This window comes from Heterocephalus glaber, unplaced genomic scaffold (assembly GCF_053883595.1).
Source record: "Heterocephalus glaber isolate CG9 unplaced genomic scaffold, H.glaber_assembly_v1.0 deba00001442, whole genome shotgun sequence".
NCBI lineage: Eukaryota > Metazoa > Chordata > Mammalia > Rodentia > Bathyergidae > Heterocephalus > Heterocephalus glaber.
The window spans coordinates 43,222,877-43,239,442 of NW_028258296.1; the positions used below are offsets into that span (position 1 = coordinate 43,222,877).

General features: G+C 37.0%; 1 protein-coding gene across 1 annotated transcript in view; it reads right to left on the reverse strand.

Annotated features, from left to right (window-relative positions):
* Nucleotides 1-6,004: 6,004 nt before the first annotated feature.
* The window catches only part of LOC110351032 (uncharacterized), a 72,696-nt gene continuing 62,134 nt past the window's right edge, over nt 6,005-16,566 (reverse strand). Inside the window, exons 7-8 of the mRNA XM_087212640.1 lie at nt 12,236-12,308; nt 6,005-8,191 (exon numbers count right to left, since the gene is read on the reverse strand). The gene's annotated coding sequence lies outside the window, so the exon portion shown is untranslated. The remainder of the gene's footprint in view (nt 8,192-12,235; nt 12,309-16,566) is intronic.

Sequence of the window (16,566 nt, forward strand, 5' to 3'; positions counted from 1 at the left end):
TCCCCAACCTGAAACTCTACTACAAAGCTACTGTGATAAAAACAGCATGGTACTGGCAAAGAAACAGACCTGAGGACCAGTGGAAGAGATTAGAAGATGCAGAAACAATGCCAGACACACTCAGCCATCTCATCTTTGACAAAGGAGCCAAACAGCCTCACTGCAGGAAAGATAGCCTCTTTAATAAATGGTGCTGGAAAAATTGGGCTTCAACTTGCCAAAGATTAAAACTAGACCCGTATCTCTCACCATGCACTAAACCAAAATCAAAATGGATTAAAGATCTCAATATTAAAATAGAAACTCTGAACCAGTTGGAACAGATGTTAGGTAGAACCCTTGAAGACATTGGTGTAGGAAAAGATTTTATGAACAAAACCTGAGTTGCCCGTGAACTAGCACAAACAATCAACAAGTGGCATCTTTTCTTATTAAAAGGCTTTTGCACAGCAAGAGAAACCACCAGCAATGTGAAGAGACAACCCACAATGTGGGAAAAAATCTTCACCTGCTCTTCCTCAGACAAAGGTCTACTATCTCAAATCTATAAAGAACTTCAAAAGATCAGATCTCCCAAATTTAAAGACCCAATCCACAAATGGGCATCTGAAATGAACAGACATTTCTCAGACAAAGAAGTAGAAATAGCAAATAAATACATGAAAAAATGTTCAACATCACTGGTCATTTGAGAGATGCAAATGAAAACAACGCTGAGATTCCACCTCACTCCAGAAAGAATGGCTGCTATCATGAAATCAACCAATAACAAATGCTGGCGGGGCTGTGGGGAAAGAGGAACCCTGCTCCACTGCTGGTGGGAGTGTAGACTGGTGCAACCACTGTGGAAATCAGTAAGGAGATACCTCAAAGAACTAGGACTGGAAGTCCCATTCGACCCCGCTATTCCACTGCTGGAGATCTTCCCCAAAGAATTAAAAGAATCATACCACAGTGATATATGTGCACCCATGTTCATAGCAGCGCAGTTTGTAATAGCTAAGACTTGGAAACAGCCCAAATGCCAATCAACTGGAGACTGGATAAAGGAAATGTGGCTTTTTTTTAGAAATTGGAGTACTACTCAGCCATAAAAAATGAGAAAGTAGAGACATTTATAGCTAAGTGGATGCACATTGAGGCAATACTCTTAAGTGAAATAAATAGGACACACATGTGTAAATACTGAATAGTTTCTCTGGTGTGAGAAACTGAAAGTGTAAATAAGGACTAAATGTATAATAGGTAATTTGGGAAGAAAAGGGGCAAAGGGGAAGGAAATGGGAGGGCTAGGGGAAAGGATAGAAGGGAATGGGATTAATATGAGAAAATGGAAAAATAGGAACAAAATCTTTGTAAATAGGGAGGACTGGAGGGGTTGAAGGGAGGGCTGGGCAAGGGTGAAAAATAAGAACCCAGAGAGACTATGTAAAGGTGCAAATTTCCAATGATGAATGTCATTATATTGTATACCTAAAATGTACCAATGATTAGAATGAATAATCGATAATGTAAAATAGGAAGAAAAGGTCCAAAGGGGTAAGGGTAGTGGGAGGGGCAGGGGAAAGGAAAGAAGGGAAAGGAAAAAATGATGAGAAATGGAAAAAATTGAAATAAAGTTTTTGTAAATAGGGAAGGGTGGAGGGCGTGAAGGGAGGGCTAGGAATGGGGAAAAAATAAGAACCAAGATGCATTATGTAAAGGTACAATTCCCAATGAGAGATGTAATTGTGTTGTATACCTACAATGTACCAATAAAAGAATTTAATACAAAAAAATAATAATAGTACCTGATGTTGGCTTCTTATAAAGCTACAGTAATTAAGACAGTTGACTCTTGACATGCTTAACAAGTAGTTCAATGGAATAGAGTGGAAAATTCAGAAAGAGACCCACGCAAATGGAATAATTTGATTTAATACAATTCTGAGGAAAGAATCCATTTTAATAAACTGTGATGGATCAACTGATATCTATGCTGAAAAAATAATTGACTCCCATCTCACTGTCATCCTCACAAAAATTTACCTTGAACCCATATGTGATTTCTCACTAGTAATAGGGTACTTAACTAACTGATCACAAAAGTCAGATAAGGTACTACATCCTAACCACATCAAAAACTCAGGATACTCTCCATAAGCATTTAGCCAATGAGTCTTCAAAAGCTGACTTAAAACAAAGTGATTGCACACTTTGACAATTATTACAAGATAAACCTGAATAATAAAAAGTTAATATCTTTTCTCACCATAGGCATACACTCCTATCTTCTGTGTTATTGTAGTAGAGTATAAAATACTGTATGCAGCAATCCAGTACAAAATAGAGCCATGAGATACACATTTATGAACCACTAATTTTACAGTGTTTTTTTGTTTTGTTTTGTTTTGTGTATGACATCAGTGACAGGTTTTTGTTTGCTTTTGCAAAAGCCCTGATACACTGAATTCGGGAGCCACAAACCAGTCATTGCAAAAGAGCCCTGGAAGCAGCAGTGCTTTTGGTGGGCAACAAGCAAGACCTCTGTCACATGTGCGAGGTCGGTTGGGAAGAAGGGCAGAGGCTGGCCCAGGATAACCGGTGCCAGTTCTGTGAACTGTCCGCTGCAAAGCAGTGTCTGGAGGTAGAAATGGTGTTTATCAGAATTATCAAGGACATCCTGACAAACTTGAAACTCAAAGAAAAGAGAAGACCCAGTGGATCTAAATCAGTGGCCAAACTAATTAATAATGTATTTGGAAAGAGAAAGAAATCTGTTTAGTAGACATGTAATCCAAGGCATTTATTTTATCACTGAGTTTCAAACATTCACATGATAATTACATTTAGCCTTGGTATGCAATTTTAAAAATTCTCTTGGAGATATGAAATGATAGAGCATGAACCACAGCTCCATTTTCAAATATATTTTTGTCCTTTATGTTGATTTTATCTGGTTCACTCTGTTTCACATACAATCTTTCACTTATTATACAAAACAGCATTGACTGAAATCTCCTGGTAGATTGTTATCCAGTGTACCAAGTAAACTCTGCTTATATAAGTTTATTAAACTACCATTCCAAAATTTAAAAAAATAAAAAGTAATTTTATGATGATCACATATTAGGCGAACCTTTAATTTTGTCCTGGAATTATATTTCCCTTACTTTCCTAACATACCAACTATTATTTCATAATTTCACTATTGTCCTGAAACTAACATCAGCTGCTCATAACGCTCATATGAAAATACAAGGAACCTAGAATAGGCAAAATAATTCTGAAAGAAGAACAAAGTTAGAAGACTCACATTTGCTGATTTCAAAATTCACTATGAAGCTACAGAAATCAAGAAACTGTAGTATTGGCATAAGAACAGATACATGGATCAATGGAATAGAATTGAGAGTCCAGAAACAAATCCTAACATTTATTTATGGTCAATTGATTTTTTGACAAGGAGAAAAAATAGTCTTTTCAACAAATGGTGCCTTAAAGAGACAACTGGCTCTTTACTTACAAATGAAGTTGGACCCCAGCCTATCACCATATATAAAAATTAATCAAAGTAGATTATTACTTATTACTACTCTTACAACTCAACAATACAAAGACAAATCAATTAAAAACAAGCAATGATACTACTTCATATCTGTTAAACCATCTATATCAAATAGACAGATAATAAGTGTTGGCCAGAATGTGGAGAACTTGGAATCCTCATACACCTCTTCTAAAAATGTAAAATCAAGTAGCCACCTTGGAAAACAATCTAACATTTCTTCGAAAAATTAAACATAGAGTTATCAAGTGACCTGGTAGTTCCTCTCCTAGATACATACCCAAGAGGAAGAAAACATATGCTCCCCCTAACACACACACAAAATATCGATAGACACAGGAAGTAGAACAGTGATTACTAGGGACCAAGGAAAGATAAGAACAGGGGAGTCACTCCTAATGTGCATATGGTTTCTTTTTGGAATGATAAAAATGTTCTCAAATTAGACCAAAGTAGTAGTTGCACAACTCTGTAAATATACTGAAAACTACTGAGCTATACATTTTATGGACCTCAACTTAACACCATATATAAAATTATACTATAATCTCATTATACTATAATCACACCAATCTCATATAGTTGTAATGGACCATTAATTCAGCACCTTCTGTCAGAACTACCCAACTTCCACTCCGCCGCCACATGCACTCATTCTAATCTATTCCCACAAAGGGGCTGTACCTATTTGTTCCGCTTAGCGCATTCATGGTATAATTTTATATATGGTTTAGGTGGATTACACTATATTAATTACATCTCAATAAAGCTGTTCCTTAAAAAAAAACCACTTGTCAGATATGGCACTCCCCTCCTCAGAATGCTCCAATAGTTTGCCTTTTTACCTAGAATGAAAATTAAAGTCCTTACCACAATCAACAAGACCTTTAAGTTTAACCCCCTACTTGATCTTTGACCCCATCTTCTTGATTACTCCAGCTACACATGCTCCTACCATAAATGGTTTTTTCCTGTTTACCTTAAATGTTTCACTTCTCACTCCCTTCACACCTTTACTCAGAGTTACCTTCTCAGGAAGTTCTTCCCAATCCGTACCCTCTAACATTCCAGTCCCTACCACTACCTACTCTCCTTTTCTGCCCTGTTTTTCTCCATAACTCTTATCATTATCACTTTATGTTTCAATTGTTTACTTATTGTCTGTCTTCCAATGAAAGAATATAAGCTCAAGGACAAGAATGTCTGTTTTGTTTGGCTCACTCAGAACAGCTTGGCAAATACAATAACGTTTTGTTGAATGAATAAATTCACATTTTTAAGGTGAGAGAAGTCAGGCACAGAGAAGTGAAGTAAACAGTGGATCCAGAGTATTAATCAAGTAGTCTTACCCCACAGTACTAAAACTGTACAGAGTCCATGATCCTAATCACTATCCTATATTTCTCCAATGCAATTAAAAACCAAATCCAAATTCTATTGAGAGTGAGTAGATATGTTAGTGGAAAGAAGAGGACCCATCCATTTCTTCTGTGAAGAATGAAGCATTGTGGAGAAAATAAGGATGTAAGCATGTTGAGGCAGAGAGCATCAGAAAGACAGGATATAAGAGCTAGAAGTTTGAAAAAATAAGAGATTAAAGATAGTTACTGTGTAGAGAATGAGAAGGCTATGCTATAAGAGAAACCAGGTAAAATTTCTGAGTGTCAATCTCTGGTCATGAATTTATAATGTATCAATTTGTGAAAATTACAATGCATCACACAGCTCAGAATTGGGCACACCAATCTCATACAGTTGTAATTGTCCGTCATATGAGCACCTCTGTTAGAACTACCCAAGCTCTCCACTGCTGTGAAATGCATTCTAATCTATTCTCACAGAGCCTCTGTACCTATTTATTCCATTTAGTGCACACAGCTTGTACATGATGCAGCAGTAAGACAGAAAAATCCAGGATCCTGATAACTAGAAATTTCATGTCAGCTCTGTACACAGGCTTATGCGTGATTGAAATGAACTCAGACCTCAAGCAGCCGGTATGTCAGGTTTTCTGCCTCCCACAGATGGCCCTAATCTTAACCAGTAAAAATCTCCACTTAATTCAGAATAATAGATTACCACAAAAGTACCCATGTTAAACTAAAATCTAAATAACTATAAATAAGAGGTTTGAAAATGATAATTATATCAAGGCTAAAATAACTTTTGTATGGGATCAATATTTTTTAAATATCCATTTTACTAATTTTTATAAATGCCTATGGTAAAAATCTTTATAATACAAAGCTCTTTATATTATATATAAACCTCTATCTTTATAATATAAGATGACAAAAAAATAAATAAATAAAATGAGAAGTAAAGACTAAGTAATTGTAAAAACTGCCTCATTTGACCAGCATTTATTTAACACAAAAACTATACTAGGCAGTATCTTGGCTATTAGGGATATGAAAGTAAAACATACAGTACCTAACTTCCATTGAGGAGCTCAGAGAGAGACATTAACAGATCATATCATTTATATATAGTCATTTTCAGTATCATTTATTTTATTTATGAACAGAATTTTTTAGATTTAGTAAATGTACAAAACATTTGTTTTTGTTTGGTTGGTTTTGTTTGTGCTTTGTGTTTGGTTTTGGGTTGGTTTTTAGCCTTCAGGAATCAACTTTGGTGGTAGAAAAGGCTAACTGTAATTTGAATCTTTGACCAGTAGAGGACAATAGAACATTAGCATGACCCTTAATGCCTTTTGGAGCATATTGTAGGCATTTTTCTATTAATATAATTAATTCAAGAAATATTTTTCCCTAGACTCAATGACACATTTAGCTATGACTATGCAAAGTACATAAACCCATTCTTAATAAAATATATTCACGATTTATGAGGGAAAATAATTTTCATTTATTTATTCCTGTTTTATTTCTCATTTTCTTTTACATTTTTTTCTCCACGTTATAATATCATGAAAATTCATCAGCCAAGGAAATACATTACATTGTTCTTTTCTCATAAGTGTTGCAAATACAGTTTATCCTTCCGAGTTAGGAGGCAAGTTAATAAAATCAAATGTGATGGATGCCAGAGCCAGCTGTGATTGTAAACAGAAGAATGACAAAAACTTCATATTATCTGGAGTGGGAATCCTTTTGCAGCATGAGTTTTGACAACCCTCATAGATGTTAGTTCCTTTGGCTATAATTCATATAGATAATATGTGATCAAAGCTTTTCAAAATGCAACTATAGCAAAGCATTTTATATTAAACTATTGCTTACACAAACACACACATACACACACGCACACACAGAGCTAGCCACAACAGTAGCACAAGCCTGTAATCCAGGGTATTTGGGAGGCTGTGGAAAGAGGATCACAAGTTCAAAGCCAACTGGGGAAACAGTAAGACCTTGTCTCAAAATGTAAGAATTAAAAGGGCTGGGGATGTAGCTCAGCCCTCAAGAGCTTGCCTAGCCCATGCGAGGCCCTGGGTTCAATACTGCACACACAAAAAAAGAGAAATGTTTTCCTTTATGGAAATAATAGGATTCCTGAATATATTATATACACAATAGACACATCCAAAAATGATTCCTTTTATTTTAGTTTAGTTTCTTTTCATATTCATGTTGTTATTTGTTACCTTGTTCTATGGGGGTTTTGAAGTGTCTTACAAAATAAAACAATATATAATGTGTACAACATAAAATTGTGCTTTCACTGACAACAAATAGTATATACTTTTATTAACCCTGTAGAATTAGAGATTCAGTAACAGTAATACAGTAAAATTCTTATTATAAGTAGATTTCAAAAAGTTCTATCATATGACATTCATGACCACCTTATTGCAAAGTTGAAAAAAATTTTTCAATTAGTCTTCCAGTTAATATATGTTTTAGTTTATTTGGGGGGTTTTGTGGTTTTTTTGTTTGTTTGTTTGGGGGTTTTTTGTTTGTTTTTGTTTTGGTACTCGAGATTGAACTCAGGACCTTGCACTTGAGAGGCAGGTGGTGGATGTTTTAGTTTACTTGTTTCACTTTTAGGCTTTGTGTGTCTTTGGGTTTTTTTTGTTTTGGGGGGTTTTTTGGTACCGGGGATCGAACTCGGGTCCTTGCGCTTGAGCAGCAGGCGGCGAAACCACTGAGCTAAATCCCTGGCCCCACTTTTAGGCTTTGGAAGAATTAGACCAGATATAAGATAATAGCCAGTCCCCATCTGAGAACTGCAGTCAGATCAAGTCCAGGAACCAACTGCCAATAAGTTATATCTGAATTCACATTACCTTAGAGATATTTCTACAGTTTAAAAATAGAATAGAGTCAAGACATAAACTATAACATAAACACTATAGATAAAAGCACAGTCATGTGTTGCTCCTGGAGAAAAGTTTGTTGTAGCAATGAGTTGTTTAAAAATATCTCACTGAGAGATGAAAATAACAGATAATATCTTCTTAGAAGTTTTTAAAACAGTTGCAGTAACAGGATTTATAATGGCACTATATTATTCACTGTTTTTATTAAAACAAAGACCATAATGCTAAATCACAGCTCAGCCAAAGTAGTTGTCTTAATTACTTTCTTATTGCTGGGACAAAACACTTGATACCCACAAGTTAAAGGAGGAAAGATTTATTTTGATTCGCAGTTTGTAGAAGTTTCAGTCCATAGCTGTCTGGCTCCATGGCAGAGGGGCATGGCAGAGAAGGAATAGTCCATGGCATGGCAGGAAGAAAGCAGGGAACCATTAAGGGAGGAGAAAAGATATATAACAACCTTCCAGGCCACACCCACACCTCTTCCCCACCAGGCTTCACCTCCCAACATCACACCTAGCTATAGACTCATCAGTGAACTAATCCAGTATCACACACCCATGATCCAGTCACCTCCCAAAAGCCCCACCTATGAACACATGGGGCTTTGAGGGGACATCTACATGAAAGCTATAACAGCAGTTAAGGGAATCACCTAAGGCTAAGCCAATGGTTGCTCTAGCTTATTCCAAAAATAAAAGTTAAGGGGCCGCAATACCACCACTCCCAGCCCAGAGGTAGGGGCTTCCGGGCCGCAGTTTCAGTGCTCCCAGCCCAAAGGAAGGGGCTTCCAGGCCACCATTCCACTGCTCCCAGCACAAAGGAAGGAGCCTCCAGGACACCGTTCCACTGCTCCCAGTGCAGAAGAGGTGAGCTGCGCAGGTGCCAACAGCCCCCCCACCCCCATCAAAATGAGAAGACACATAAGTCTCAAAAACAGACTTCCAGATCATCTAGAGCAACCCCAAAGGGAAATGAGATGGAACGCTCTAATACTCAATCACCTGGACTCCCTGAACTGGCAACAAAAGAGGATCTGGAAAAAATGAAATCAGAAACAATTTCTCAGATAACAGCAGAGATTGTGCCCATAGTGCAAGACATGATTAATAAATCTAGAGAGGAGCTCAGGAACATGATGGAATCCCAACATAGGAAACAAAAGGAATCCATAAAACAGATGTAAATAGATTTCCAAGAGATTAAAAACTCCACTGAAAGTCTACACAGCAAAATGAGCCAATGTGAGGACAGAATTTCAGATATAGAAGATAAGATTGTAATTAGTGACCAGGAAAAGAAAAATTGCTTCAAAATTGTAAGGGACCATGAGAAATCAATCCAGCAGCTGCTAGACAACGCAAAGAAGAATAACATAAGACTGATTGGAGTCAACAAAGAAACAGGAGAGAGTGCAGATGACATAAAAAAAAAAAAAACCTCTTCACAGAAGTAATGGCAGAAGACTTCCCAAGCAGGGGGAAAGAACTTGACATACAGATAAGTGAGGCATATAGGACTCCAACTAGCCTTGATCAAAAAAAATCTACACATAGGCATATAATTGTTGAAATTCCAGAAACCCAACAAAAATAGAAGTTAAAGTACTGTAGCTGGAGGAGTAATTGAAACAAATATCTTTCTAGCACATTTCTTCAAATAATACCCTACTACCTGGCCTCTTGGTAAGCACAGGAAGGTAGATCCTTCCAGCCCATGCTCACTGAAGAGAACCAAAAAAACTAATATTCTGAACTGTTAGATCCCTATATGCTTTAAAAAGAGAGCAGGCAAAAGTATTACATTTTTTAAAAGATATAATCAAAAAGGACCCTGGAAGAATACCAAAAGTGTTCCTGCAAAGCACTGGGATTTACTCAAGAAATAGTTCTGGGCTCCAAGTCTAGTACAATAGGCCTGGCACAAAGGGGTTTTTTTCCCTTATTTTCTGAGACTTAATAACAACAGGAATAAGCTCAGAACAGTAAAGAGAAGAGGAGGTGTGTCACCAGTGCATGAGGGTTAAAAGCAAATGTACAAAAGATGAAAAGAGACTAGAAACCTGTGGTTAAACAAAAGAACCCATTGGCCAGAATACAAAAGAAGGGATTTTAGTGTAAGATAGAGTCAGTCTTCAAGGCAGAAACCCATAGAAGTTTCAGGCTGAGTTGGTAGGTGCCTCAGAGAGGAGGGAGCAGAAGAGAGGCTAAAATAGAAAAATTGATTGAAAATGTGCCTACTACAGTGGACACTCAAGTTACGACCAGCCTGACATATGAACAACTTTGGTTAATTAGATTAATGGACCTAATTCTGCCGTTTGTTATCTATAGCGTGTACCTAGGTAAACATCCAGATCTCAACTGTACTGACTTAGTTACAACCAGCCCTCAGGAACTGATCAAGTTTTTAAGTCAAGCTTCCACTGTACATCACTATACCGGATAGCTGCAGTTACGGTTTAGCTCTACAATGTCCTCAAAATATCTTGTGTGTTCAGAGTGGTTTTCAGAAGGTGATGGAATCATGAGAGTGCCTGGCTCATCAACAGATTAATCCAACTGATGAATTCATAGTTGAATGGGATATTGGGAGGTGGGTTAAGCTGGAAGAAGTAGGTCACTGAGGACATGCCTCTGAAAGATGTATCTTGTTTCTGGCCCCTTCCTCTTTCTCTGGCTCTTCCTTACCATCTGTTTCTTGGCTGCCATGAGATGAGCAGCTTTCCACTGCCACGCCCTTTCACTATGATACTTCTGCCTTGGAACTAGCTGACTATGGACCAAAACCTCTGAAAATGTGAGTCAAAATAAATACGTCCTCCTTTGTTTTTCTCAGGTGTTTGGTCATAAAGATGTAAGAGTGGCTAGTATCCCTGCCTACCTGCTCTCATGTTTACATAAATGGAATACCAAATGGCACTTGACACTGACAAAAATAAAGTAAATAAGGGGCCGGGGATTTAGCTCAGTGGTTCTGGCACCTGCCTCACAAGCTCAAGGTCCCGAGTTCAATCCCCAGTACCAAAAAAATAAATAAATAAATAAATAATAATAATAATAAAGTAAATAAACTAAAAGACTTCTTTTCTGGAAAATTGAATAAGCTGAGAAGAATTAGGAATACTGAGGATGGATGTCAATTTCCCAAATAAAGCTTTCTCCCTTCTTGAATTTTGGAGTCACAAATTTCTCCCTCAAGGACTAAAAGCCTGCAGTATTCTAACACTAAAATGAAGACAACCAGTGGATAAGTCTATTTATGAAAGCAGTGGCTAGCTCTCCACCAAGAATTTATGTCCCTCTTTGCATAGCATGATGCCTTTTCTATGAGGTGACTGCCAGGTAAGGAACTTTATTTTCCAGCCTCAATGAAAAAAAAGAGAAAGAGAAAGAAAAAGATAAACGTCACTGGTTCTGAGAGAGCAGAGATTACCTATGGAATAGAAAACAAAATCTTTTAACTTTTAAATTAGTGTTCTTAGAGAAATTTGAAAAGATATTGGATAATCCTACCCCTTACCCTGACCTCCCCAAACACACACAAAAATAAAAATCCAAAAGAAGAGTCCTTGGAAGTTAAACATATAATTGCTGAAATTATACAAACTAATGAAAGTGTTGAAAGACAGAGTCTAAGGTCTCTTCTAGAACATAAAGCAAAAGATGAAAAGGAAATCCAGGGAAACAAACAGAGCAAAAAGAATAATTTGGGAAAAAGGAGGGAAGAGTAAAATCACTTTTAAAAATTATAGAGATCTTCTCCAACGTTAAAGACATAGATATTCCTATCAGAGAGATAAAAGGGCTGGGGATTTAGCTCAGTGGTTTCAGTGCCCGCCTTGCAAGTGCAAGGTCCTGAGTTTGATTCCTGGTACCGAAAAAGAAAAAACCTATCAAAGAGATAAATACATGCTGTGCAAAAATAAATGGGGAAAGATCATAATACACATTATCATGAAATTTTAGAACACCAAATATTAAGAAATCTTAAAATTAATTGTTTACTTCTTTAATGCCATTTTAAGTTTATATTACAGTACAGCTAGCTGTATTCACAGTGTTGTACTGAAGCTCTCTACAGTATCCATCGTGGATAACTGAAACTTTACATTATTGAATAGCAGCTGCTCATTTCCCACTCCTCAGCCCTGGAAACCACCATTCTACTTTCTATTCTTATGAATTTGACTGTTTTATATATATATATATTATATATATAATATATATAAATATATATAAATAATATATAAAAATAGAAATATATATATATAAATAATATAAGTGGAATTTGTGATGAGCTTATTTCCCTTAGCAAAATGTCCTCTAAGTTACCCATGTTGTCACAGATGGTAAGATTTCCTTCCTTTTATATCTGAGTAATATTCTATGTTATGTACATACCACATTTTCCGCATGCATTCATCCTTTCATGGACATGTAGGTTGATTCCACATCTGTGCTACTGTGAAAGGTGCTGCAAGTGAACACAAGAAGGGACTATTTTTTAAATGTCTAGATAGGAAGAGGAAAATGTCAGTTACCAAGGGACAATAATAAACTAACACCAAACTTAATAATATTCTATGATAGAGGAGAAGGAACAGTGCCTTCACAGTTCTGAAGAGGAAAAAAAATGTTCGAGTATGGAATCTTCTCCTCTGCCAAACTATAAATCAATGTGAAGGTATACTAAAAACATCTTCAGACCTACAAGTACTCAGAAATTTCATCTCCCATCTGCTTTTCTGTTGAAGATACTTTTGGATGTATTCCAAAGATGTGAGGTGTAAAACAAGAAAGAGGAAGATATGGAATATTGGAAAGAATATAATTGCTACACCCAGTGAGAGAGAACCAACCAGAGACCAATATTAAATCCACACAGGAGTTTATTACCAGCCAGGACCCGAGCCGAGCATCAGACTCGAGCCTCAACTGGGGGTTGACAAACATGTTTTACACACCTCTGAGGCCAGTAGTTTCTAGGCCCCCCTATGGGATAGAACTAGTAAAGCAAGCAAAAGGTACAGAAGCAGAACCTCCTGCCGTTAGAACATTTGTAAAACAATAGTTGATTAATTGTTATTTCTAAAGAGACTTTCTAAGGGGAGGAGGTTTTTAAGCTTCCTCCTTCTGAGTTCATCTAAAGAGCAGGCAGGTGGGTCAAGCAGCAATATGGAGTCTGTCTTGCTAACTAGGGTCCTTCAATAATCAAAAGCAATTCCAGGTTGGTAGTCTTGCATGGCAGTTACAAAACAATCTAAATCATATCAGGAAGTTAGTTGGCCCCAAGTACAACATCTTCAAGAAGAAAAATGAAATGCAACCTCCACAAAAGACACAATGACAATGCAAATGGATGATATTAGTGGTATGATGAAGAAAACATGTGTTTCTTTTCTCAAGAAGATAAAAGAAAGACACATGGAAATTCCAGGAAAGACAAACTACAAAAATTGTACTAAAAAGTCATAACAGAAATAAAAAGCCAGTAAAAATGTGGCATCATTTTAAACAAATTTCTGGAACATGAAAATTTATTTAACTTGAACACCAGAAAAATCTTCTCCAAGGAGTTTCAAGATCATGATTTTGAATCTATAAAAAAGAATGTGATTTTTTGCATATTATTTGGCTGAACAGTAAATAATAAATAATAATTACATAATTGAATAATAAATAGTAAATAATAAATAATTAAACAATAATTAAATAAATTGAGAGAAGGGTTGACTTTTAACTTTCAGAAACAGCCTATAGCTAACATATGAAAGATGAGTCATAATAAAGAATGGATTCAGTATTAACTTTAAAAATATAAAAACTAGGGCCGGGAATTTAGCTCAGTGGCACCGCACCTGCCTTGCAAGTGCAAGGTCCTAAGTTCAATCCTTGGTACCAAAAACAAAACAAAACAAAACAAAAATATATATATGTATATAAACAAAAATACACTTAACAGACTATGGTGTGTAGAAATACATCTAGAAAGTAGCTACTTCTCACCAACTCCATGGTGTATCATGAGTACCTAGCCAGTCCTCCTACTTCCACCAGTGACTTCTTACAGTTTTTGATAAGTAGCTATATCCATCTTTCTGTCTGTCTGTCTGTTTTGGAGGTTTTTTGTAGTGCAAAAAAAAATTTTTTTTTCTCGTTTTGTAGTGCAGGCTGGCCTTGAACTCACCACGTCGGCCGAGCTGGCCTCAAACTCACAGTGATCCTTGTGCCTCACATCTTTCCAAACACAAGTCAGACCAAGCTACTCTTCTTTTCAAAACCTTGCAATACTTTCCATTAAAACAAAAACTAGGATAAAAACAAAAGCCTGCCAGGGATTTAGCTCAGTGGTTCCGCTGCCTGCCTTGCAAGCACAAGCAAAAAAAAAACCAAAAAACCACAAAAGCCCACATGGCCCTTCATCTCCCGCCATCCACCACACCACCCTTTGCCACTCCATTCTAGCCACATTAGTCTCCTGTAGTCCTTCAGTATGCCAAACACACTCCTGCCTGTGCAGTTTCCTCTACCTGAAACTATCTTCGGGACAAAATTCCCATGGGTAACAATTTTCTTGCCTTTCAGTCTTTGCTTACACATCACCCCTCACTGAGGCCAAATCTTACAACCTGACCTAAAATTATTACTCCTGTCACTGAACGGAGTCCCAGATTTCCACAGGGGTGATGAGGATCCTAAAACCACCTTACACACAAAATTAAGTTGCAAGTTCACTGACTCTCATAGCAGAAAAAATGATTTTCAGGATGTGTCAATAAGTGGCATCAAGGGATTTATTAGGCAGAAATTTTAAAGTGCACTGTTACGGCTGTGCTTAATGTCCCCCCAAAGCCTCATGTGAATGAGATGGGGCTTTCTTTTTCAGAAGTGGCTCAATCTAGAGTGTGTGATGCTGCGATTAAGGGCGTGAGATTACTAAACCGGTACATGTGAGTGATTGTTTTGACACCGCCCTGATCCCGGGAGTCTGGATGAGATGAAAGGAGCAGAAAGATGCTGTTAAGGTTCCCTTGTTGCTTTTGCTAACATCTGGGCACCATGAACTGTTTCTTCTCTGCAACTCCCCTCTGCCATGTGCCACTTTGCCTTGGAGCCAGCTGATCATGGACTGAAACCTCTACAAACTGTGAGCTACATAAACCTTTTCCCTTTTAACTTTGAGTGTTGGGTATTTTGTCTCAACAACAAGAGAAAAGTAACTAAGAAATGCACACTCAAAGAAATAGAGTGCGGGCCCTCAAGAGAGAGGGGCACATTATGGTCTGGAGCAGGGTATATTTATGGGGTGCTAGGGGTGTCCTTGAGAAGGATGATCTAGGATGTGTATTGCTATTGTCTGCCAATTACCCATCTGGTAGGCTATGTTAGGATCCAAACCATTTACATGTGTTTGAACTTGAGATATGCTGCCCACTAATAGTACTGCTTCCTTGAGCATAGAGGTCTGTGACAGGAAGCACAATTTGAAGGTAAAAAGCATAGGCCCAGGGCCAGGGATTTAGCTCAGTGGTTCTGGCACCTGCCTCACAAGCTCAAGGTCCCAAGTTCGGTCCCCAGTACCAAAAAAAAAAAGAAAAACAAGCATAGGCCCAGAGCCCAGTTTATCAGCTTATTGTATCATTAAGACTCTTAGGAAATTTTTTTTAGTGAGTTTCCTTGAAGGGAAAAAGGATTAAGTAACTTTTGTGCCCTGAAGCTGCAGTTTTTCTTAAAAGCACACTTTTAAAATTCTGGTTTTCCTTGTTTTCTTTCAACATATCTTTATTTTTCTATCCTATGTCATTTCCACCTCCCCAACTCCTGATCACTTTCCCTGTTATGCTTTTTGTTCTACATTGAGTTTGTCAGCATCTATATAATTTACAGGTCTGAACTCCAATGTGCCGATGAGAGTGGGGTTTCTGTCTTGTTGAGGGAACATTTACAACAGTGCCTATCTTCATAATAGATACCCAGTAGAATAAATATAGTTTAGGAGTCAGGAATATTATATAAGACTGATGGGATAAAACCTAGAAGTTTAAGAATAACATTTAGAATTATAAAAACAACCAAGAATAAACCTATAGTAATAACTACCGAAACTGGGGAGAATACCTAAATCCTTCTTTTTAACTATAGGAAGTGAATAGATAATGTCTGCTAAATTGAGAGAGCAAGGAATGACAGAGAAGGTATATAATTGAATGTCTGAAGGTTATTTTGGAATCCTAAGAAGGAAAATATTTTAAAATTTTTAGGGATTTTGTGGTGCTGGGGATTTAAAAGAAAAAGTATTAAAAAGTAGTTGCTACTTTTACGTATTTACAGTCATATGCTGCATAAGAACATTTCAGTCAATGATGGTCTGCATAGACAATGGTTGTCCTATCAGATTACATCTAGTTGTTAGGGATGTTGTCCCAGTTGTCTTAGTTTAAGTACATTCTATGATACTTGAACAATGACAAAATTGCCTCACAGTGCATTTCTCAGAACACAGTCCCTCCATTAAGCAACATATAACATAAACATGTTTGTTATAGGCAGAGAAACAAAGTCTTGTAGTGAGGTAGGATTAAAAAAAAGATAAATAAAAACGGAGACAAGAAAAATCACAATTTTAAAATTGTACTTTTAATAAAAACTATAGCTTCAGGGCCGGGGATTTGGCTCAGTGGTGCTGCCACCTGCCCTGCAAGTGCAAGGACCCAAGTTCAATCCCCAGTACC